The 23,478-nt window shown below is 47.1% G+C and overlaps 6 non-coding genes across 6 annotated transcripts; all 6 read left to right on the top strand.

The window, feature by feature from the left end:
- The first annotated feature begins 11,382 nt into the window (after positions 1–11,382).
- Positions 11,383–11,464, top strand: Trnas-gga (transfer RNA serine (anticodon GGA)). Its single transcript has one exon. It is a non-coding gene; the product is annotated as a tRNA-Ser (tRNA).
- A 77-nt stretch (positions 11,465–11,541) lies between these two features.
- Positions 11,542–11,623, top strand: Trnas-aga (transfer RNA serine (anticodon AGA)). The gene has a single exon. It is a non-coding gene; the product is annotated as a tRNA-Ser (tRNA).
- A 384-nt stretch (positions 11,624–12,007) lies between these two features.
- Trnas-aga (transfer RNA serine (anticodon AGA)) lies at positions 12,008–12,089 on the top strand. The gene has a single exon. It is a non-coding gene; the product is annotated as a tRNA-Ser (tRNA).
- Positions 12,090–12,325: 236 nt separating this feature from the next.
- Positions 12,326–12,407, top strand: Trnas-aga (transfer RNA serine (anticodon AGA)). The gene has a single exon. It is a non-coding gene; the product is annotated as a tRNA-Ser (tRNA).
- Positions 12,408–12,484: 77 nt separating this feature from the next.
- On the top strand, positions 12,485–12,566 carry Trnas-aga (transfer RNA serine (anticodon AGA)). The gene has a single exon. It is a non-coding gene; the product is annotated as a tRNA-Ser (tRNA).
- A 6,173-nt stretch (positions 12,567–18,739) lies between these two features.
- On the top strand, positions 18,740–18,831 carry Trnas-aga (transfer RNA serine (anticodon AGA)). Its single transcript has one exon. It is a non-coding gene; the product is annotated as a tRNA-Ser (tRNA).
- Positions 18,832–23,478: the final 4,647 nt, after the last annotated feature.

Raw genomic sequence — 23,478 nt, 5'->3', positions numbered from 1 at the left:
TTAGAGAAAAAATTAATGAGCTTACCTTGTGGCGCTGTTTTTCGACGTGTATGCTGAACCTTGACACGAGCATGGCTACGGCAACCTTCACATTGAGGAAGGCAAATACGCGGCCTACACAGGCGCGCGGCCCATTTCCAAACGGCAGGAAACAAGCGGGATGTATGTTGTTTTTCTTGTACTCATTGAACCTGGTGAAAGAGAGAGGGCAGACGTGTGGTTATCACGCTTTTTTTTAAAGTGTCCACTCGTTTTTAAATGTTTGGTCTCAGAATTATAAACCGGCGAAGCGTTTTATCACGGGACATAAAGGTGGAACACAGTTGAAGTTTAAGGTATCAGCAATTTCGGTCCTTTGGCGCCTGACTGCAGTAATGGCTATGAGGACGCGGACATACACGCATAAAATTTTATTCGTACTATACTAATGTCGAACATGTGCCTAATTGATAATTATTGTACCAATACTGCATATGCAAGAATAAGGCATATAGCCTAATGACGAAGGCAATCCGTGACCTTGCAAATGATGCCCTTTAATAACCAATATGATGAAGAATCATGTCGTAGTGATGACGCGTACACGTTTGACGATAAAATCCTGTTTTCAACGGTGTGCGACTTTGGTGGTGACCGCGTGCTATTGCACTTTCAGCGGGGTTGTCGTTTTTCAAGACCTTGCACTTCAAAAAGACGTTGTACCTGGAGAGTTTTTGTTCTGGGACATAAAAAATACATGAAACCTTAGCCATAGAAGCTTCATTTAAAATATTGTGTTTGATATAAAATGCAAAACGGCGTCAAGAAGACGTACTCCTATGGAATTTGGTGGCATGTAATTGGAAATGTTGTAAAGAATTTGTCTCTCTTACTAATCCAGGGAACGTCCAAATACGGTGTGCAATATTTATTTTTAGAGCGTGTTTTATGAACAGACACCTATAAAAAGGAATGAATCCTAATAGGGCCTATTGAGAATATTGTTGTATTTTTGATAGTTCTTGATTGGAAGGATAGGTGAGGGTTAAAAAGTGTTTTAGAGATTGGCAGCAAAGAAGGTAGATGCGTTATTTTTCCTGTGGGTCAAGGACATGCCATCTACTACCGCACCTTTAGCGAGAATTGAAGTGATGTGTATGAATTCCACTCACGGGAGCGTGACTTATTCGTTTCGATTGTGAGCATCTTTGCAACTTAACTTTAGTAATGTCGGTAGGAATCACCATAAAACAGCAGTAATGCAGCAGAAAAACTACGTGAATAATTTGGTTGTTGTACCTTACGAGTCAGATACGTGGTGCTAACGTCCATATTCTGTTGAAACATGGCTTGAATTGCTTGAATCTTTTTACTCGAGGGCATGCCACCACTTTATGAAACTTTGCCAAAAATCTTGGTAATTTCTGTTTTTTTAAGCAGAAAGAAGGGTACGCTACGAACAATAAAATTCTGTGTGAGGATAACTCTTTCGACATATGTTCCTCTAACCGGGTATCCCATAGCATTGACCGAATGTTAATAGAGTTAGATTTCAGAAAGTGTCACACAGCTGTCCTGCATGGTTCCTTTACTCTTCGTCAGTGTAGATCATGAGTGCACCATCGCAGCAAGGAGATTTAGTATGTTTTGTTGCAGTTTTTCACTTGTTTTGTGATTAAGAAGGTGGTTTAAGGTCAGCTGGGGACAGAGCGGTATAGTACTGATTGTTAGGGTGTATAATGAAGCAGTGACATATTGTGGTGAACGTCTTGGGGTCTTGTTGTTCGTCTGTTGCCGTGAACCGTCGTTAAAAGTGTGACTTGCGCATTAAGTTCACCTTTTAGGCGTAAATGGCCATTTACCGTATTTGCGCACGAGTGATGAATTGAAATGGGTAGGCCAGTAAATATATCGTAGATATTTCCTACAGCATTTATGCCCTGTTCGTGAGGTGTGATACTCAAGTGTAAGGCAATAGTCTCCGCCGTATTGCAGCTTTCTAACTTAACAAATAATGATTTTATGAAATGTCGCACTTGATGCCTGACAGTTATTTTTTTAACTTAGCATAGAAATCTGCAGCGTCACACGCACACCATTTAATCATGATTTCAAGTTCCGTTTAAAGTGCGGGTGATTCGACCTTTTTGTATACGCTTTACCAAACAAAGTCGGGAATTCTAGAGGTTTGGCCTACGTTGATCACGATATCTGTTCTTAGGATCACAGGCGGTTCTTGGAAAGATGATTCTTTTTGGTCACGTGAGTTGATGTGATTCAAATTTGTGTTCATGTGTGCGAAACGGTAGCTGTCCTAATTTGTAGTTTTACCTAACTGTATTTAGTATTTTTTTATATTACAGGGTAAAACCAATACAGAGACGGTCGCTGCGCTATTTATCAGGTATCAGGGTCTAGGGACACTTGAATTTATGCTACCAAGAGCTACGTCTTGAAAAATATTTGCAATGGTATTGACATAATGTAGCAGGCTTGTAGATATGAATAAAAAGATGACTTCGCAGCTTTCATCTTAAGGAAAGCAAGTAAAATCTTCCATGGCTAGTGCTCCGGTGATCTTTATGAGCTGAGTTATTCTCCTTCAAATATAAAACAAACTTAGATGCAATCTTTTTACAAAAAAAGAGAGGTCCCAATGAAGTCTTAGCATAGAGTAAGGGGGGGTTGGGCTCACATGGTGTTGGGCTCACATGCCCAACATCATGTGAGCATGGTGTTGGGGCTGACGTATGCAGTGACAATAATTTATGTACGATGATGAAAAAGTGCACCAAGTAGAATGAATCCTTGTTAGGTGGTACAGTATGTGATGGTGTCTAACTATCTCATTGAAGGAGATACTTGTCGATGTTGATTGAAGCTTTAATAAGTTTAAGCAGTACCCTGTGCGCGGCGCGTGGTTTTGTTGTAGGGGTTGTGTCAGCCCATCCAAATGGATAATTTGCTGATGGAATCGTTGCTTTCCTGAAAAAGTAATGGTGTGGAGCGAGTTCATTGCGGGTGTACATGTAGCCCTGATTTCTTCAGAGGTAAATATCTACAGTTGCATTGAGCAATCCACAGGGGCCGCCGATTATCACTCAATAGTTCGGCAAAGGGAAGAATCTGCATTTGACACCGAAAAAGGCTACTGATGATGTCAGTTAGGGTGGTGGTTACGTCTATACCAGGCTGGGTAGTGTCGGAGGTAATATACTGTGGTAGCTATGCGAGCTCATGTTTTCGCAGCACATGTGCGACATCTTCCTGTTTTGGGTGCGCCAATTCCATTCGCACATCGACGCAAACTTTTTCGTTGATGGGAGCAAATAGTGACTATTGATTTCACGTAAAAAAATAAAGCCCTTCCACTCAATGTGAAAGCCGTCGGAAGTATAAAGCAGTGATTCGCCACAATGTGCTGTAGCACCATTATCCCCTCACTGCTACAACCCAATGCAGCTCACACTTCCCGCCTACGCCGCGCTCGCGCGACCCCTGCACGAAACTGCGCCAGCGGGAATTCTATTCTTTTTGTGCTTGATTTTCCTCCCACACGTGCCAGCGTTGTACTGCCACGCTTTTTCGCTTAACCGTAAAAACAAACCCAATGATCGTTCCTAATTAAATCAACGCGGGCGCTGCTTGTTAATTACCGTTTTTTTTGTGCACACAACAGGGAGATGTAATTCGCGAGTTTCGAACGCTTATTTCTATATAAGCCGCTTGGCTTTCAAAGCATCTTGGTTACGCCACGACGACAGCCGCTACGGCGAAACGCCGTGTGACTTCTCCTTGGGTCAAGTGAGCGAGCTGCGGTGACAAGACGAACCCTTTAAGTGTTCTGCGCTTAAAAGGGCCTGCTTGAGACTTGAATTTGGGCACGCGGCAAAGTGGCTGGTACTGGCTGGCTTTTCTAGAGTTCATGCCCTGTAGGTAGAACAGCACCTCCTATGGCAATGTCGGCTTACTTGACAATTATTTGCAAGGACGGCTGCAAGCTTTCGTGTGAGCATGCAAGCAATTCAGGTCCATTCATTGCGTTATACTGAGGTTGTTCATTTATTTTCCTTAAAAAGGTTTCACGAGGCGGAAATGTCGTATAATGAGAGAAACGCGCATCTTTGCATTCGGCGCATGATGGTGTTGTCAGAATCTGGTGTAAAGTGGTGTAGTCGAAAACTGGTTGTTTTCCCAAGTTGTCACACTACACCTGCGTTCTCCTTTCGTCAGAGGCAACGTTCAACAGTTTCGCTGAGGAATCTGCGCGAAGTTCAATGAAGCAGCTGGCAGTCATTCGTGATAGTTCGGCAGGCGGTAAAATTTGCAGTTATCACCGAATAATGGTACGAGTGCGGTATGTCAAGTACGAGATGGTCCGATGCATCTCGGCGGAGATGCATTGTGGATGTGCGATCATTTGTTGTAGCACAGCTTGCAAAGTGGGCTTCCGCATCTGGTTGGTTATTTATTGCTGCACAACAGAGATGGTCTGTTCTTGGATGACAGTAACAATCGACAGTTGCAACGATCTAAAAATGTACGAACTGAGTCGAACTGAATCGCAGGGTGGGTGAACTAGCCTGTGGATGGAAGTGACTCTTGGATAAGTGGTAGTCTGAATACAGGGAATGAAAACAGCGGCTCCTAGGAAATGTTTCCAGCGCAGGGGCACATCATGTACAGACCCGGCCACTGTTAGAGGTAGCAGTGCCGAGTAGTCCCACGAATTGTGCCGCGAGTATAGACACGAATAGGGCCACTGGATTGTTGCGACAGTGCGCAATCATGGGCAGACGTGGGGTTAACTGCGCTACGGTTACACAGTGCTTCGCGTTGCGCCGGTGGTGGCGAACTGCGGGTCTCTTCACACTCTACCGTGTTAATTCTAACAGTGGCTGCGCCAGTACAGCTTTCGCACGCTGCTGATGCCATTTACTAATTTTGTTTTTGAGTTGCTTACGTGGCAGGCTTGCCGGATGAGTAGCGAGGTGCGCACGTTCGCACTTGGTGCATGGTCGCACGCTAGTGATTTTTTATGGCGACGATACCGCACCTGAGACTGTGGGTGCTTTTTACTTTGGAAAAAATGGCCTAATGTAACAGTGCTGAAGGAAAAACAATGCATTGAAGTGTTGGTACATTAGTATTGTTTTCGTAGTTGCCAAGCAATAATAATTTCCGCGTGCAAACACTACCGGTGCATTCGCGGCCATAAGGCAGAATTTACTGTATTCTGTGCATAATGCTTGTGATAGTCCTTGCTCAAAATGTTTCGCATACGCTGTGTTAATTATATTTCTTTGCACTTGAATTGCATTCGATTCCGCAGGTGGTTTGCTATGTGTTTTGTTACCTGTTTAGTCCAAATGGATTTTATGAGGTGCTTTGTCCCTGGCTGAGAGTGACCGAAGATCATGTGGCAAGAAGAGCCGCTTACAGCTACATGCAACTTACGGTACGCCGGTGACGGCCCGAGGAACCATTCAAAGGCTAAATGAGCAAAACAGCAAAAGAACAAATACCGCAACTTTTCGGAGATCTTGCTGCCGCTGCTAGCCTCATTATTCGTGTGGTATTGTGACGGAGAAGTCCTTACCTCTCTGGGTCAAAAAGAGAGGGATCACTCCAAAATTCATAATCTTGGTTCATGCAGCTTGTTGCAGCCAAAATGCTCACGCCTCTGGGAATTCTAATCCTTTTGCACTCGTAGTCCTGTACGGCACGCCTTGTCACAAAGCTGGAAAAACGTAAAAGAGATGCATGCGTAAGCAAAGAGCGCCCTTGGCATGGCACTGTCCTTGAAGTTATCGGTAACGATATGCTCGCGAAGTGATAATTTATTTGTACAGCGGGGCCATTGTATGTCGAGCAGTTTAGTACGTCTGCTGTACGTCGTGCGTTATGCAGGGGCACGGAGCAAAAATAAATATAGGAGACACAACGTCCACTGCGGCAAGCGCGGGCGAGCGAGCAGATAATGTCCCAATAAAAGCGAACGTCGACCACAAAGCTTAGTAGCTGCGACAGCGAAGGAGATGGTAGCAGCACCTCATAGACGAAATGATAGCGTTCACAATTCATTCCAGAGCTGCCCAGAAAAATGACTATCGAGGCGGCTTGGCAGTTTCTCTACCCAGGACAGATGCTGTTAGCTTAGCTTACGACCAGCGCTTGTGACGTTATCTGGCCGCTTTAACAAGGGCCGCTTCCTCTTCCGTCTTCTTACTACGTGTGCAGGGGTAGGAGCAGGTTCCCAGACCTTCTGGCGATCTCGCGCAAAATGGTTCCCAGATCAACGGATAGAGGGCGTAGTAATCTCGCAGAGGCGACTGCTTTCCCCTCCCACTAAGGGAGGGAGCCTCCAGCCACTGACGTCTAGCCGCCGATTCCTTTGCGCAAACCGTAGAATTTGCGAGGCGACGGCGCTGACGTTCTCGGGCGACCGCCCATTGACGTTCTATCGGGTACAAGAGAACCTCCGCTCCGCTGTTTTAGCAGATTTCGCACTTGCTGAAACTCGGTTTACGTTTTCTTCTCGACAAAATTTTATGTCTATGGCAGCACAGGCAGTTGTAAGTTTCTCCTGTCTTGCGGGCATAAAAGAACCAACGAACAATTATATGTCCCGTGGCGAAATGAGGATACGTTTGCAGAGTTACTGCGTGTTTTTATCGAAGCTATCCTGTTCTAACCAAAACCGACAATATAAGATATCATTTCTTCACATAGTTTTGCACCTGTTATGGGTAAATGTGGGCAATACTAGCTTTTTATCAACAACGTTTTGCAGAAGAAACATTCATTTCAAAAGGCGGGCGAAATATTTTTTGATTTGTTGTAATTTTACGGGCTAATAATTTATTTTAGGCAGGTGGGCTATCAATTGTTAACTTGATAAGGTTTTCTAATACTTCTATAGGAATGGTCGTACAAGGTTTAAACTCGAAGCATGTTTGTAAAACGTTCCAAGATGAACTAGGAATGTTTAGAAGTCTCATTTTTAATTTTCTTTGTAGCGCTGTAACACACAATGCAGGTGCAAGGCCACATATTCGTGACGAAAACGATTTTCTACTTAATTTCCAAATTGTTACTTGGAAACAGGCTCACTACTGGTTCTTTTACGCAACCACTCCACCAGCCCACCAGGTACTTCCTGATCAGCCCCGTGGCGGGGTTCTAGAGACAGAGGAGCGGTATTTCGATGTGATTCACTATGCAGGTCGGCTATGCACCATGGAAGCTGGGTCCTGCACTGGAAACTGTGGATGATTAGGAGAATGATCAACATCGATGATTTCCAACCGAACAGGAGCTAGGAGGATATATTCATCCCCTGTTAAACGTGTGGTGTACTTGGCGACGTCAGATATCTTTTCATGATGTTGCTTGCGCATGCGATAGAGCGCTCTGCGTTAATTTAAAGAACTTCGAAGAAGACTCGCCACGCACTCCTCCTTCGGAAAATACGTTTTCCCAAAAGGTCACCGCATCGCTAGAACGGACATATGATACGCCTCGTCCTGAATTGTTTCGAGGACACCAACCCCTGTGACTTTTCGTGACAGGCTGAGGATAGTTTTAAAGGGGGTTCTCGGGCAAAGCAATTACTGCCACGCCTCGCAAAGCTAGGTCCGGCCGTTTGCTCACTCACTCACTCACTCACTCACTCACTCACTCACTCACTCACTCACTCACTCACTCACTCACTCACTCACTCACTCACTCACTCACTCACTCACTCACTCACTCACTCACTCACTCACTCACTCACTCACTCACTCACTCACTCAATCACTACTCACTCACACGCACGCCCACACGCCGACGCGCACGCATGCAAGCACGCACACGCCCTACCGAACCAAAAGGAAGCTGATGCTCAGAAATTGACTGGTGATCAGGACCGCTGGATTTGCAACGCCAACGAGATACCTGCAAACAAACCCGTAATAAGCATGTTTCTCCGTAACAACGTTTATATAATGATGACAAGTGCCTTCTTTGTACAAAACTATTGTCATGTAAATGATAATTACCACTGGCATGCTCCTGAGTGATAAAAATCTATGCTCTGTAGCTCTTCAATTTGGTAGTAGCCGGCGACGTATATACAATTTCTTATTTTTATGAACCAAAAAATAATATCTACTGCTTGTGCCAGCCGTAAGCCACAGAAAAGTTCTTCGTATTTAACACATTACTTTTACGAACATAGGGTGAAAAATTACTCTCACGTAACGTTTTGATTATAGGCCCGCATTGATTCTTTCAAAACCATGTCAAGGTACTTCAGTTGTCCTGTGGCCTCGTAGTTGAGCTTCTCATGAAAACAAAAAGACAAGAATATACATACAGACAGCAAAGATTGTGCGGTAGGGGCAATATTTCGGTCTCACGTTTCTTCGGGTGGTTGCACGAAGATGATCTCTGAGTCTGTCCTGGATATCTGGGTGCATCGCCAATAAATAGAGAGCTGCTGCGATGGAATGGGCAGTGCCGTCCAACCTGCGGGCAATGTGATTTAAAAGCGGCGAAATGTGACTTAACTTAGAAGAAATGATTCCTTCTTCGGTACAAAATGCCGGCGCTCTATAGGTTTTCAAGCTGTGTCTCCTAAAGTTCAAAACGTTGCTACTTTCGCAAGCCTCCACTTATCTGATAAACACAAACATTCTTCGCATTGTTGCCTTTTGCACTGAATGGCTTACATATATAGCAAAAAGAGTTTGATGCGGTGTAGAAAACGTTGTCATATAAGCAGTTTTGGAGTGATAATGGGGTTTAACGTGCCGAAGCTACATCTGGGCTGTGAGGCACGCCATATTGGAAGGCTCCGGATCAATGTTGTCAAACTGGATACCTTTAACGCTCGCCGAAATCTTTACACACGGCCATTCTTGCCTTTTCCTTCCATCTGAAAAGCAGCCACCGCAGCCGACATCTAACCTGCGTGCTTGGATTAACAGCAGAACGCCTTAACATTCACTTAGCTGTGGCTCAGTGGCTAAATTCGAGTGAATGTTAAAATTCCCTGAAGAAAGGCTAACATTCACGAATGAATGTTAACTTCCACTGGATTTCTACTAACAGGGAATATTACTTCCGGGTGGATGTTCTTAATCTCACTGGATACATTATACCCGCCACGGAGGCTCAATGGCTATGGCGTTTTTCTGCTCAGCCAAACGACGCGGGTTCCCAATCCCGGCCGCGGCGGCAGCTTTTCTGGTCGAGGCGAAATTCGTCCGAAAAGATTTCGGAGCAGGCTAAAGATCCCCTGGTGGTAAAAATCAATCCGGAGCACTCCACTACGGCACGCCTCAAAGAGTGTGGCGTCGTCGAGTTAAACCCCATAATCAATCAATAATCAACAGTATACATTCCATAGCAATGGATGTATAGACCGGAATTATTGTGTAAAGAATACGTTCAAAAGACCCCTTTTCCAGACACTGTTTGGTTTTATTTTTACTCAGTTATGGGCACCGTATGGTTTTTTACCCAGGCCTGTTATACCAAAATATTTATTCTATATCAAGGTTGATACAAACAGCTATCGCTGAACACACAAAGTTTAGCAAGTTTTATCGAGAACGATACATGAAGTATCCCGAAACTCGTTCACTAAAGTCCGCCATGCCTTGCTTTATGGCGTAATATTGCAGCAATTGCACCTTGTACGTAACAATTTATTAGATGTCTATGTGACTACTTTTGCAAATAACTTGGTTAAACAACTCACCCAGCGAACAAGTACACGCAGGCGTTGATCAGTACTTCTCTGTGGGAAAGTCGCTGATCCCCTTGGTGTTCTAAAGAAGAGTGCCATTAACATTTCACCATTCATTGTTGGAGGGACATGAATCCAAATGCGTAGAGTTGTAGTAGAAATATATCTCCGTTGGAGTAGTTACTAATGCTCTCGAAGGCTTTCATAGCAATGCAGAAGCGGGTCGTAACTTTAACATATACGTTTAAAAAGCTGGGCGATCTTTGCTGAAGGACTTTGCTGCACATCATCTTTGTTGCACGCTGCCAAGGCTGAATACTGGGGGTTTTAATGGTAGGCGGGAAGTGAACTCGATATTGGCATCGCACGTCCCAGGCGGAAATCAATAAACATTCCGCCGCCGCCATATGACATTTTTCATGGTTGCGTGATTTTTCAATCCGCCGAAAATTTACTTTCTGCTGAAATCTTTATTTTAATACTTTAAAGAGTATGAGGGTCGAATATGCCCGCATTCACGTGAGCCCAAGGCTACCATTTTTAAATCTTGACCCCGAGCTTCTTACGTGGCTCGAAATATTTCTTAACAATCGTTTCCAGTGCGTGTCAGCTAACAATACCTCTTGCTCGCAAACTCTCGTTCGTTTTGGCGTGTGACAAGGTTCCGTACTTTTTTTTCTTATCTATATAAACGAACTACCTTCGGAAATTTCTTCGTCAGCAAAGAAATGTACGTTTGCTGGCGAGTGTGTTCTTTTTTGTGAAATAACCTGAAATGATGAAGTAGCCGCCATCCAAGCGGACCTTAATACAATTTGGATCTTTTGTAACAACTTTCAAGGCAACTAAACACTAGCGATATAAATATGTGAGACTATCGAGAACTTGTAATGCCCTGCATTCCTACTTCCTTAGCAACGTTGCTTTGGATACAGTGAACCGTTAACAGTCCTTTTCTTGTTCACCAAAAGTTTACCTCACTGATGTAAAAGAAACCACTCCTACTTGGGCCGACCAAGGCCTTCACTATTGTATAAATAAATAAATAAATAAATAAATAAATAAATAAATAAATAAATAAATAAATAAATAAATAAATAAATAATTAACCATCGGTTAAGTCTTTCTTTTTCAAGCTGCATACAAACACATTGTCAGTTAAAACGTGGTTGCATGAAAAGAACCTTTTTGCTCCACGGAACACGTACTGTCGCCTTTGCAAAACCCCAGAAACCACGGAACATGTATTCGCTGATTGTTGGGACGCCGTGTTTCACAGGGATGTCTTGAAGAGAACTCTAAAGAAAGAGCTGCCTATCAGTGCACACGGTATCCGCTACTTACCGGTTGATAACACAGAAATTCCAGTTGACCTGATAATGCTTTTGAGCATCACGCAATGTGGAAAACGAGAACAGCGGTAGATAATGCAGATTTGCATGCCCGCCCGGTACGGCAACCGTTTATTGAAAGTGTGTGTTATATACGTGATGTTTTTCAAGCCCAAAACGACCCCCCTGAGTGGACAAACGTTCTGGATGAATTGGCGTGCCTAAAAAAATTCTAGGCACTACATTCCGGCCAGTGTGTGGCTGATGTGTCTGGTGTGTCTGATGTGTATTTATATTTTATTCTGGAGAGTGAACAGGCAATAAAGAAAAAAAAAAGCAGTCGTGGCTGAGTGGTTTAAGCGATGGACTGGAAATCCATTGGGGTCTCCCGGCACAGGTTCGAATCCTGTCGACTGCGCACTGGTTTCGGCTCTTTTTTGCTATTATCAATGATAGCTACGGAGCAGTGTAAGGCAATCTGCGGCTGGGGAACGACCAGTGGTGGCTGAGTGGTTAAAGTGATGGACTAGAAATCCATCGGGGTCTCCCGGCGCAGGTTCGGATCCTGTCGACTGCGCACTGGTTCCGGCTCTTTTTTGTAATTATCAGTGATAGCTACGGAGCAGTGTAAGGCAATCGGTGGCTCGGGAATGACCTGTGGTTAAAGCGATGGACTAGAAATCCATTGGGGTCTCCCGGCACAGGTTCGGATCCTGTCGACTGCGCACTGGTTCCGGCTCTTTTTTGTAATTATCAATCATGGCTACGGAGCAGTGTAAGGCAATCGGTGGCTGGGGAACGAGCAGTGGTGGCTGAGTTTTTAAAGCGGTGGACCAGAAATTCATTGGGGTCTCCCGGAACAGGTTCGGATCCTGTCGACTGCGCACTGGTTCCGGCTCTTTTTTGTAATTATCAATGATAGCTACGGAGCAGTGTAAGGCAATCAGCGGCTGGGGAACGAGCAGTAGTGGTTCAGTGGTTAAAGCGATGGACTAGAAATCCATTGGGGTCTCGCCGCACAGGTTCGAATCCTGTCGACTGCGCACTGGTTCCGGCTCTTTTTTGTAATTATCAATGATAGCTACGGAGCAGTTTAAGGCAATCTGCGGATGGGGAACGAGCTGTGGTTGCTGAGTGGTTAGAGCGACGGACTACAAATCCATTGGGGTATTCCCTCACAAGTTCGAATGCTGTCGAAATCTGACTGGTTCAGGCTCTTTTTTGTAATTATCATTGATAGCTACAGAGCAGTTTAAGGCAATCTGCGGCTGCGGAACTAGCAGTGGTGGCTGAGTGGTTAAAGCGATGGACTAGAAATCCATTGGGGTCTCTCCGCGCAGGTTCGAAGTCTGTCGACTGCTAACTGGTCCAGGCTCTTTTTTCTAATTATCAATGATAGCTACAGAGCAGTTTAAGGCAATCTGCGGCTGGCAAACGAGCTGTGGTGGCTGAGTGGTTAAAGCGATGGACTAGAAGTCCATTGGGGTCTCCCCGCACAGGTTCGAGTCCTGTCGACTGCGCACTGGTTCCGGCTCTTTTTTGTAATTATCAATGATAGCTACGGAGCGGTTTAAGGCAATCTGCGGCTGGGGAACGAGCTGTGGTGGCTGAGTGGTTAAAGCGATGGATTCTGCTTCCGGTTGCGCCAGCGTGCGGTCGCAGAATGTCGAGCCCCGCCCAAGGAGCAGCTTCAGCGGCCCTTTCGGCCCGCGGTAACAGGATTTTTGCCCAGGATTCCCAGGACTACCAAGTACTTTTGCCCCAGTTTCCTACAAGACAGTCGGTGCTAAACACGGTGTTTCTGCATGCGGACATGCGTGCCCGCCCTTGCCGTGTCGAGGATTTCCGCGACACGTTGGCTCGTCTGGCTCTGCTCCCCGATGTTTTGGCATTGGGGGCGTATCAGATAAGTCACGTCTGGGCGGTGACGTTTAAGTCAGCGGAAGGTGCGAAGAAAATTGTGGAAGCAAGCGACATCAAGGTAAAGGACAGGCGCTGCCTTGTTATCGACCCGAGCAACCAGGAAGCGCGTCTGAAGCTACATTGGCTTCTGCACAACGTGCCGGACGAGGCAGTGCGCGCTGCGCTGGCGGCTTACGGGCGTGTCGGTGAGGTGCGCAGAGAGCGTTGGCGCGTTGACGGAATTCAAGATAAAGGTTCCACGCTGCGGTCGGTGACCCTGAAACTGGAGGCCGGAGTGACTCTGGAAGACCTGCTATACGAGCTACGCGTGGCGGGCGACAAGGCCCTTGTCGTCGTCACCGGGAGGGCCCCGCAGTATTTGCGCTGCAACATGAAGGGCCACGTTCGCCGGGAGTGTAAGGTGCCACGTTGTTCGGCGTGCCGTCACTACGGGCACGAAGCGGCAGCCTGTGTCAAGTCCTACGCTAGTGTCACCGGGCCTTCGAAGGACGAGGACCTCCGCGAAAACCTCATGGACGAGGCAGACGCGGAGGAGACCGCAGCAGGAGTCACAGGCGGGGCGGCAAAGGAGCAGACGCCTGTGGAACAGTTCGAGGCCGAGGCTGGCAAGCGCGGTCCTGAAACGGAGCCGCCCGGTCAGCCGAAGACGCCTCCCCAACTCGCAGCGCCGAAGGAGGCTGGCTGCCCCGGAGCGGCAAGCCAGGGGACGACGGCGACGTCGTCTACAGTAGAGGACGTCATGCAAATGGACCTCAGTGGTGCCGCCGCAAAGCGGCAGCAAGAGGGCAACGACACAGGACAAGGCGACGGACTCCCCGGCAGCGAGGAGCCGTCTACCAAGGCGGTTATAGTGAGACGTTCGAGCTTCAAGGCGAAGCCCAACGTCCCTCCAGACCGCACAAAGCCCCCGGCTACGCCCACCTAGTCACCACGATGCTTCGAAAGGTAGTCGGCAACTGTTTGATCTGTGTCTTGTGTTGCACTGCTCTACCTAAGCGCGAGCGAACTAAACTGAACTACGTAGGTGGGTCTAGGGAGTACATTTGTGGCGTCTCCGGTGACTTCGTTGCCTGTAAAATGCCTTTCGGTGTGTTTTTTAGGGTGGGGAAGGGAGGAGAGGCAAGTATAGCACCGTGTTTACTGGTGCCCGTAAAGTGCTTAGAGTGTTTGCAGTTTAATGTATGTATGTATGAGTGTTTCATTTTCTTTTTTTTGTTGTTGTAGTTGCGTTTTGGAATGCGGGTGAGTTCTTTAGTGTCTGCGGAGTGCTTTTTATTGGAATGTACGGACTTAAGTGTTACACGGTAATCCCCGTCGCTTTCTTGGAATGGTTTATTTAAGCAAGCCTATACGCATAGCAACGCTAAATGTCAGGGGGCTTGTTGATCGGAGACGTCAAAGTCAGTTGTACCGCCTTCTTGTAGACGAGGATGTGGATATTGTCGCCTTGCAAGAAACCAAGGTCGAGAGAGAGGATCAGACGGACCGTATGGTGTGGCCATTCATGTCGCGCTATGACGTCTGTGTTTCTCACGCAGTCGGGTTCTCGGGGGCTTGCGCACTGTTAATACGGCGTAGTTTAGGGGCCACCCTGAATACCGTCACTACGTCTGATTCGGGGCGGTTGTTTGTGTGTGATTTGGACTTGTTATCAAATGAATGGCGGGTTATTTGCATGTACGGCCCCACCAAAACCACCGAAAGGAAGTTGTTTTTTGAGGAAATTAGAAAGTGGTGTGAGATAGACCGGGTGGTAATTTTACTGTGTGACTTTACCTGCGTGTGTTCTGCACGCGATAAAAGTAGCCCGTCACCTTTTAGAGATGCTAGTACGGCAGTACTAAGTGATATTGTAGCAGGCTTCGCCCCAGAAGACGTTGGTGATAGCGTCGGTAGTAATGGCCCTGTGCGCTACACGCATTTCCAAGGCAATAGCCATGGGCGTCTTGATAGGGTGTACTTATCGCTTGATCTACTGCCGCAGTGTGAAGAATACCGTGTGATACCTGTCTCGTTCAGCGATCACTGTTTGGTATCTTTAACGCTCGGTAGGAGCGCAAAGCGGCGAAATGCCTTTTGTTGGGGCTTATGGAAGATGAACAATAGGTTAGTCGAAGACGGAACTTTCGTGGAGGCAGTAAACACATGCGGACGAAAGATTTTCGGTAGTGATGAAGAAGCGAACTTCGTTTTTTAATGGGAACTCTTCAAACAAGAAGTAGAAATGAAAGCCCTGGAAAGATCGGGGGCAATGAAAAATGAAGATAAATGCAAAAAAGCCCTGCTACGAAGTAGCCTTGATGTTTTTGTTACAGAAGAATGTAAGTCGCCCGGTATGTTCAAGGACGACATTCGAACACTGAAGGTGCAGCTTGAAGAATTAGATAAGGAAAAGTGTCACGGCGCACTTGTACGCGCAAGGGCTGAACGGTTCCTACTCGGTGAAACGCCTACCAAATGAGCACTCAGTTCAGAGAAAAGATACGCACGTAGAAATACGATAGCGGAAATAGAGTACGATGGCGTAAAGTGTAATGACCAGGCAAGCATCGAGCGTAGTTTCTGTGACTACTATGAGAAGTTGTTCGCGCGTCAGACTATCGATGCTGTCCAGTTCCAAAAGGAATTTATGTGTTTGTTGCCGCGCCTGAGCGAAGAAACAGCAGCAGGTCTTGAAAGTGATATAACAGTAGATGAAATAAGGAGAGCCATTGACGAGCTGAACCCAGGAAAGACCAAAAGGGTCATGGTTTGCGCCTGTTGGTGATGCATAATGGAAACTGAAAGCGCAAAATAGACACGGACAAAGAAAGGGGACAACAGGACGAGCGTGTGACCATGTGTGACCATTCAATCGTGTGACCATTCAATGGCTACCAGCCTCCGTCAACAATCGCAAAGATTGTCAAACTCGGGGTATCCGGCTCTGTTGCAAATCGCTGTTGCTGAGTCCCTGCTAAAAAAGTTGCGAGCCCGAACGCAGGGAGAGCAGCCGGCCTCACTCGAAAACCGTCCAAAGTATGCGGTTATACCTTACCTCCACAATATTTCCCACAACTTGAAGAAAATTGCCGGACATACCAATATTAGAGTGGTTTTTTCTGCCCCAGAAAAACTGGGCAAGTTATGCATAATGAGTAATCCCTGGGGTCAACGCCGTAGCCGTTGCGGTATAAACCATAAATGTAAGCGCACAACCTGCGCAGAAAACGTGGTATATGAAATCCCTCTTTCTTGCGGCAAACGTTACATTGGGCAGACTGGTCGCTGTGTTAATGAACGGCTTCGCGAGCACTCTAGCAATGTCAAAAACGGGAGTGGCGGATGGTTAGCGCATCACTGTGCCACGTGTCACCACAAACCGCACTGCGAACCGCTCTTCGACAAATGTATCATAATCGGCAAGAATAAAGATAGATTAACAAGAGAAATTATAGAAGCTGAAAAAATAGATAGGTTGCAGTCTCACTGCGTAAGCACACCCTCTGTATCCCTTTCTCAAAAAGAACTCTGTTATCTCAGGCGATTATAAGTGTCTCTGCGCATGTGTGGTAGTATGCAAGTGGAAAGCGTGGCATGTATATATTGTGGTTTTTTCCAAATACATTTTGTTGGTAGTTAGCGCTCGTCCTGTTGTCCCCTTTCTTTGTCCGTGTCTATTTTGCGCTTTCAGTTTCCAGGAAAGACCCCGGGTCCGGATGGACTGAGCTCAGCCTTTTATAAAAAGGTCGAGGAGGATCTAAGCCCTGTTTTGCGTAACGTTTACGCCGAGTCTTACAAAACAGGAGAACTACCTCCGTCTTTTCTTGTGTCCCACACAGTCTTTATACCGAAATCGGAGGACGATAATAAACTGAGGGAAATATCTGCCTATCGTCCAATCAGTTTAACCAACGTTGATTATAAGATATTAATGAAAGTATTAGCTAGCCGCTTGCAGAGTGTAATAAGAGACATTGTTGGACCTCAGCAAACTTGTGGAAAAAAAGGGACGGTCAATAGTCACGAACAATCACACCGCCAGAAGTGTTCTTGAATGTTGTGACAGTATGCAAAGTGATGTGGCCATGCTCCAGATAGACCTGGCAAAAGCATTTGACCAGGTATCCTATGAACTCCTTTTAGACATGTTACAGCATGTAAACGTAGGATCTGTTGTACGCGAGGGAGTACGTATGGCGTACAATGAGTGTCCACTCCCCTTGTTGTAAACAAAACGACAAGCAAACCCATTAAGGTTCAACGAGCCGTGCGTCAGGGCTGCCCGTCGTCACCGTTGCTGTTTTGTTTATATATTGAAGCGTTTTGTTTAAGCATCATAAGAAGTGAGAGCATCAACGGGTTTCGATTAGAGTCAGCTGAAGTGCGTGTCTTGGCCTACGCTGATGACATTGCCCTTTTTTGTGTTGATAGAAGCAGCATCAGCGTTGCTGTAAACGCTCTGAAACGGTTTTGTAAATATAGTGCCAGTGGAGTAAACTGGCAAAAGTGTTTAGGATTTTGGCATGGGGACTGGGAAAGCGCGCCTAGTGTGTTTGAATGTATCAGCTGGCAGACGACGCCCGCTAAGTACTTGGGAGTGCCCCTGGAAAACTATGAAGACAGTGACCCTTACTGGCGCAGACAGACCGCTGAATTGCGCGAAAAAGCTGAGAAATGGAAAGGCAGTGGACTTTCCATGTTTGCTAGAGCATCAGTATGCAACATATTTTTGATGAGCAAACTGTGGTACGTACTTCAGGTGCTGCACTGTTCGCGTTCTCATGTACAAGCCCTGCACCGGGTGTTTGCAGTGATGATCTGGGAATCGACATGGGAAAGGACGAGCCGCACGAATCTCTTTCGGCGCGTGCGTCAGGGGGGGTATTCTTTGTCCCATTTGTTTTTGCGGCAAGTCGCCAATCGTTTTTTTTCTTTCGTGACGGAACGATCCTTTTCTGCGCACAGTGTGTCAGCTGAAGTTATCAAGGGCATTACCTGAATTTGTTGTTACGTGTGCCCACTTTTCTGTCGGAGTAATCAAGGGCTACTTCCGTGAAGTGGTTCAAGCGGCCCAGTTTTTGCGTGCACGTTCCAGTACAGAGTACTTATCTAGTGTTACGCGGAAAAAGTTGTAGCGTCATTTGCTTGACAATGCATTACCTATGCCGTTGTATAGGTCAATGTACCGTGCAGGGCCAGGACAGGACGTGCTCAAACGTGTAAAAGGAATAGCGGTACCGCCATGGGTTAAGTCATTCTTTTTTAAACTGCATGCGGGTGTCCTCCCTGTAAAAACGTGGCAGAAAGAGAAGGGTTTGTACATGCCAGGGGGGGTTGAATGCTACCCGTGTAAGAAACCCGAAACGGTAGAACATGTGTTCCTCGAGTGCTGGGATGGGATATTTTTTTGGGACGTGCTTTAGCGGACTTTAAAAAATACTTCCCTCTGGACGCACATGGGATCAGATTCCTGCCCCTTGAGAGCGACAACGAGGTACCATACGACCTTGTCATGGTCCTGGCTTTGCACGGCATTTGGAAGTCGCGTATGCCGATCCGTCATCGTGACGTTGATGCCAAACGCTCAAGAGTATTTTGCTGAAACTATGCGACTGATGATTGAAGTGTGGAGGGCTCAACCTGGCCCTCCAGAGTGGCTACCCGTGATGGAGTCGCTAACGGACCTGAAGCAATTTTAACCGCTTTCTGCTAGCAAGGTTTCTGGCTAGCAGTTTTTATCGTTATCTTGTTTTTGGTTTCTTTGGTTCAAGTGCTGTGTCAAAATATGGCAATAAAAAAAAATCGTGGCTGAGTGGTTAAAGTGATGGACTAGAAATCCATTTGGGTCTCCCCGCACAGGTTCGAATCTTGTCGACTGCGCGCTGTTTGCGGCTCTTTTTCGTAATTATCAATGAAAGCTACGGAGCAGTGTAAGGCAATCTGCGGCTGGGGAACGAGCAGTGGTGGCTCAGTGGGGATTCTGCTTCCGGCTGCGCTTGCGTACGGACGCAGAATGTTGAGCTCCACCCGAGGAGCGGCTTCGGCGGGCCTTTCGGCCCGCGGTAACAAGATCACAGCTCAGGATTCCGAAGACTATCAAGTTGTTCTGCCCCAGTTTCCAACAGGCCTGTCGGTGTTAAACGCGATTTTCTTTCATGCCGACATGCGTGCACGCCCGTACCGGGTCGAGGATTTTCGAGATACCCTGGCTCATCTGGCACTGCTCCCCGATGTTTTGGCATTGGGGGCGTATCAGATGAATCACATCTGGGCCGTGACTTTCAAATCAGCGGACGGCGTCACGAAAATCCTGGCCATGAACGATGTCAAGGTAAAGGGCCGGGGCTGCATCGTCATCGATCTTACGAACCAGGAAGTGCGGCTAAAGCTGCACTGGCTGCTGTACAACGTGCCGGACGACGCCGTTCGCGCTGCGCTGGCACCTTACGGGCGTGTTGGCGAGGTGCGTAAGGAGCGGTGGCGCGTGGAAGGCATCCAGGACAAAGGCTCGACTCTGCGTTCGGTGACCCTCAAACTGAAGACTGGCGTGACCATTGACGACCTGCCGCACGAACGTCGTGTGGCCGGTGACAAGGCCCTCGTCGTCGTCGCAGGAAGGGCCCCGCAGTGTTTACGCTGCAACCTCAAGGGGCACGTCAGGCGGGACTGTAAGGTGCCGAAGTGTTCCTCGTGTCGTCGCTTTGGGCACGACGCGAGCACATCCGTCAAGTCGTACGCTAGCGTCACCGGTGCAACGAAGGAAGATGTCCTCCGCGTACACCTCATAGACGAGGCAGATGCGGAGAAGACGGCAGCAGTCATCGACGAGGCGGTGAAGGAGCCGACGACGGCGGGACGGGTTGAGGCCGAGGCTGGCCAGCGAGCTTCTGAAAAGGAGAATCCGGACCAGCCCAAGACGCCTCCCCTACTTGCGGCATCGAACGAGGCCAGCGGTACCCGAACGGCGAGCCAAGGGAAGACCGCGGCGTCGGCTCCCTCAGTGGACGTCGCAGACATGGACCTAAGTGGTGCCGCCACAAAGCGGAAGCGCGAAAGCAATGAAACCGGGCAGGGTGATGAACTTCCCAGCGGCGACGAGCCGCCTACCAAGGTGGTTACAGTGAGACGTCCGGGCTCTAAACCGAAGCCCAGCGTTCCACCAGACCGAACGAAGCCACCGGCTACGCCCACTTAGCACGTCGCTTGAAAAGGTAGTCGGCTTGCTTTGGCTCTCTGTTTTGGGTTTTGCTGTTTCTTCAAAGTGCCAACGAACTAAATAGAACTGGGAAGTTGTGTCGCGGAAGTATTTTTGTCGTGCCCCTGAAGTTTCTGGAGTCCATAATGTTGTACAGGGGGGTGAGAGAGGAGGGGAGGGGTTAGCGTTTATTGCAGTGTCTTTGAAGCCCTTAGAGGTTATAGTGTGGTTTTGGGGGTTTTTGGGGGTGTGTATGAAATGTTTAGAGTGTGCAAGATGCATTTTTTGTGGGTTGAATGTAATTGTTGCGCGAAAAGTTTGGTCCGTTATATAATATGGTTTATGAAGGCAAGCCTATGCGCATTGCCACGGCTAATGTCAGGGGGCTTGCTGATAGAAGGCGTCAAAACCAGTTGTACCGTATTATGAAAGATGATGATCTTGATATAGTTGCTTTGCAAGAGACAAGGATTGAGATGGAGGATCAGACGGACCGTATGGTGCGGCCATTTATGTCGCGCTACGACATCTGTGTGTCTCGCCCGCGGTGGGTTTATCTGGGGGTTGTGCGCTCCTAATACGGCGAAGTGTAGGGGCGACACCAAAGACCGTCACCGCGTCGGAATCAGGACGGTTTTTCGTGTGTGACTTGGAGTTTAGTTCAAACGAATGGCGCGTTATTTGTGTATACGCCCCCACCAAAGTCGCTGAAAGGAAACGATTGTTTGAGGAAATCCGTAAGTAATGTAATACAGAAAGGCTAGTTATTTTATTAGGTGACTTTGACTGCGCGTGTTCCGCACGCGACAAAAGTAGCTTGTCCACTTTTAAGGATGGAAGTATGGCGGTTCTAAGCGATATAGTCGCCGACTTTGCACTGGAAGATGTAGGTGATAGCATGAGTAATGCTGGTTCAGTTTGCTACACGCAATTCCAGGGCAATAGCCACGCGCGTCTAGATAGCGTGCACTTATCTCTAGATCTTCTGCCGCAGTGTGAAAATTATAAAGTGACTTCTGTTTCGTTTAGCGATCACTGCCTTGTATAGTTTACGTTAGGCAGGATCGCAAAGCGTCGAAAGGCCTTTTGTTGGGGCCTGTGGAAAATGAATAATAAGTTACTCGAAGACGAAGTATTCTTAGAGGCAGTTACCACACGCGGACAAAATATTTTTAGCGGCGAAGGCGACGCGAACATTATCTTTAAATGGGAGCTTTTCAAACAAGAGGTAAAAATGAAAGCCCTGGAAAGATCGGGCGCACTTAACAATGAGGGCAAATGTAATGAAGCTCTGCTACGAAGTAGCCTTGATGTTTGTGTGAAGGAAGAATGCAAGTCGCCCGGGATGTTCAAGGATGATATTTGAACACTGAAGGCGCAGCTCGAGGAATTAGATAAGGAGAAGTATCATGGTGCGCTTGTACGCGCGAGAGCTGAACCGTTCCTGCTTGATGAAGCGCCGACCAAAAGGGCGCTCAGATCTGAGAAAAGATATGCACATAAAACCTTGATGGTGGAAATCGACCATGATGGCGCGCTCTGTAACGACCAGGCAAGCATCGAACGTAGCTTCTGTGACTACTATGCGAAGTTGTTTGCTCGTCAGTCTATTGATGCAGTGCCATGTCGCAGTGAAGACCATTTCCAGGAAACCATACAATGCCTTCACGTTTCTAATTTACCGTCGCGATCAAACTACTGCTGCGCTCTCTTACTCCATTTCAATAACGGTGAAAAACGCCATTGTAAGCCTTTCAGAGTATTTTCTGAGCGTAAATAATAACATTGGCGCAAAACCAGCCGTGGTTGCATAAATCATTCTTACAGCTGTCTTTTATGACGGCACTCATTGACCTAAGACTGTAGAGAAAAATATTCTTCAATGTTCTTTTGCCAAAATCGATTCAAGACAGCGCCCAGCAATTTTCACTATATAACCTACTTCGAGAAGAACTTTCTCTGCTGCCAGTGTTTTGATTTGTCGATGGGTACAACTGCCAGTGAGGCTAGTGGCCGAAACCTTGTGCTGTGAGCAGAATCGTTCGAGGTCACACCTGGTCAACGCGGCCGCTGGTTTGATGGCGTACACACAAGAAAACTTCCGTTTGTCGATACTCCGATGCAAGATAGGAATTCCTGGTGGCCTAAATTACTCTGTATTACTGGTTACGTTGCGCCACGTAGAGCGAGTGTAGCTAGGGAGGGTAAATGATGATTTCCTAAACATCGTAATTTGCAGCATCCTACGACCCATATTTGGAATATTTTCGCCGGATAGCGTTGCTGCAGAACGTTCTATTATGTATGAGACATTCTCTTTACCAAGTTCGAGCAAAGCGGCAATTGAGACTTCCGTGTACATTACAGCATTGCACAAGATTTCACGGTGTTTTTATAAACACGTATGCTTGAATGTGTATAATATATGGTTTTCTTTAATTATATCGCAGTCCTGCTCCGTCGACGCCATAAAAGAAATGAACGCTGAGTTCCGAAGCTTCACCATGGTAGATTTAGGTAAGCCATCTCTCTTCGGCCCAACAGAATAACACGTCATTGCACGTTTCAAAACTACTCAGAACGGCCATGATGGTTAGGAATTGGGAAGGAAATGTTTTGTTTCCATCTTTATGGCAAGCCCAGTGAAGAACCATCGCGGTCAACCGCCGCGCCACAACGGAAGCTGTACAGCGAACTGCTGTGATTAGCGTGGCCCGCCATATATTTCTTGGGTCAGCGTACTGCCGTAATGAGCGCGTGGAATAGACGCTAAAACCAGAACGCTAAGGAAGGTAGCGCCGCCCATACGCGGAGGCCTGGATTCACGGCGATGAGAGACAACCGAGAGCAGAGAGTCTGTACTCTAAGCACCTTGTTTTTGCCGCTACGATAGTCCAATGAACCAGCCGAAAATTCGGCAAGACAAACAGCAGGGCTGACTTCCGTCCCATCGCTTAGAAGTACGTTAACTGGCGTTGGCCTAAGCAACATCACCATAAAATGGGCATTGTTTTTTATTATGATCAGCACATTTTAACGAAAAACTTTATTTCAACATTGGTCCCGCTGGGACGTATGTTGGAACCCGCTCATATATACACGCGAGGCAACGGGGGAGAAAGCTGCGGCTTTCTACATACCCAGGGTCACCTTTCGAGCAAGAGAAGCGAAGCCTTTTAAGCCACTCTTTGCCCTTCTTTCCTTAGCTCATTTCGAGAAATTAAGGAAAGTGTTGTCACGTGGGGGTGACAAGTAAATTTTCCCAATGGGAGTCTGTAGAGCGGCCATGATGGTAGTTATTTCCGAGAAACCAACCTAGGAAAAATATTTGT

Source organism: Haemaphysalis longicornis, unplaced genomic scaffold (assembly GCF_048455015.1).
Source record: "Haemaphysalis longicornis isolate Haplotype H1 unplaced genomic scaffold, Haemaphysalis longicornis Haplotype H1 scaffold_2, whole genome shotgun sequence".
NCBI classification, from domain to species: Eukaryota; Metazoa; Arthropoda; class Arachnida; order Ixodida; family Ixodidae; genus Haemaphysalis; species Haemaphysalis longicornis.
Note: the sequence above shows the minus strand (reverse complement) of the source record. Positions and strands in the feature narration are given on the sequence as shown.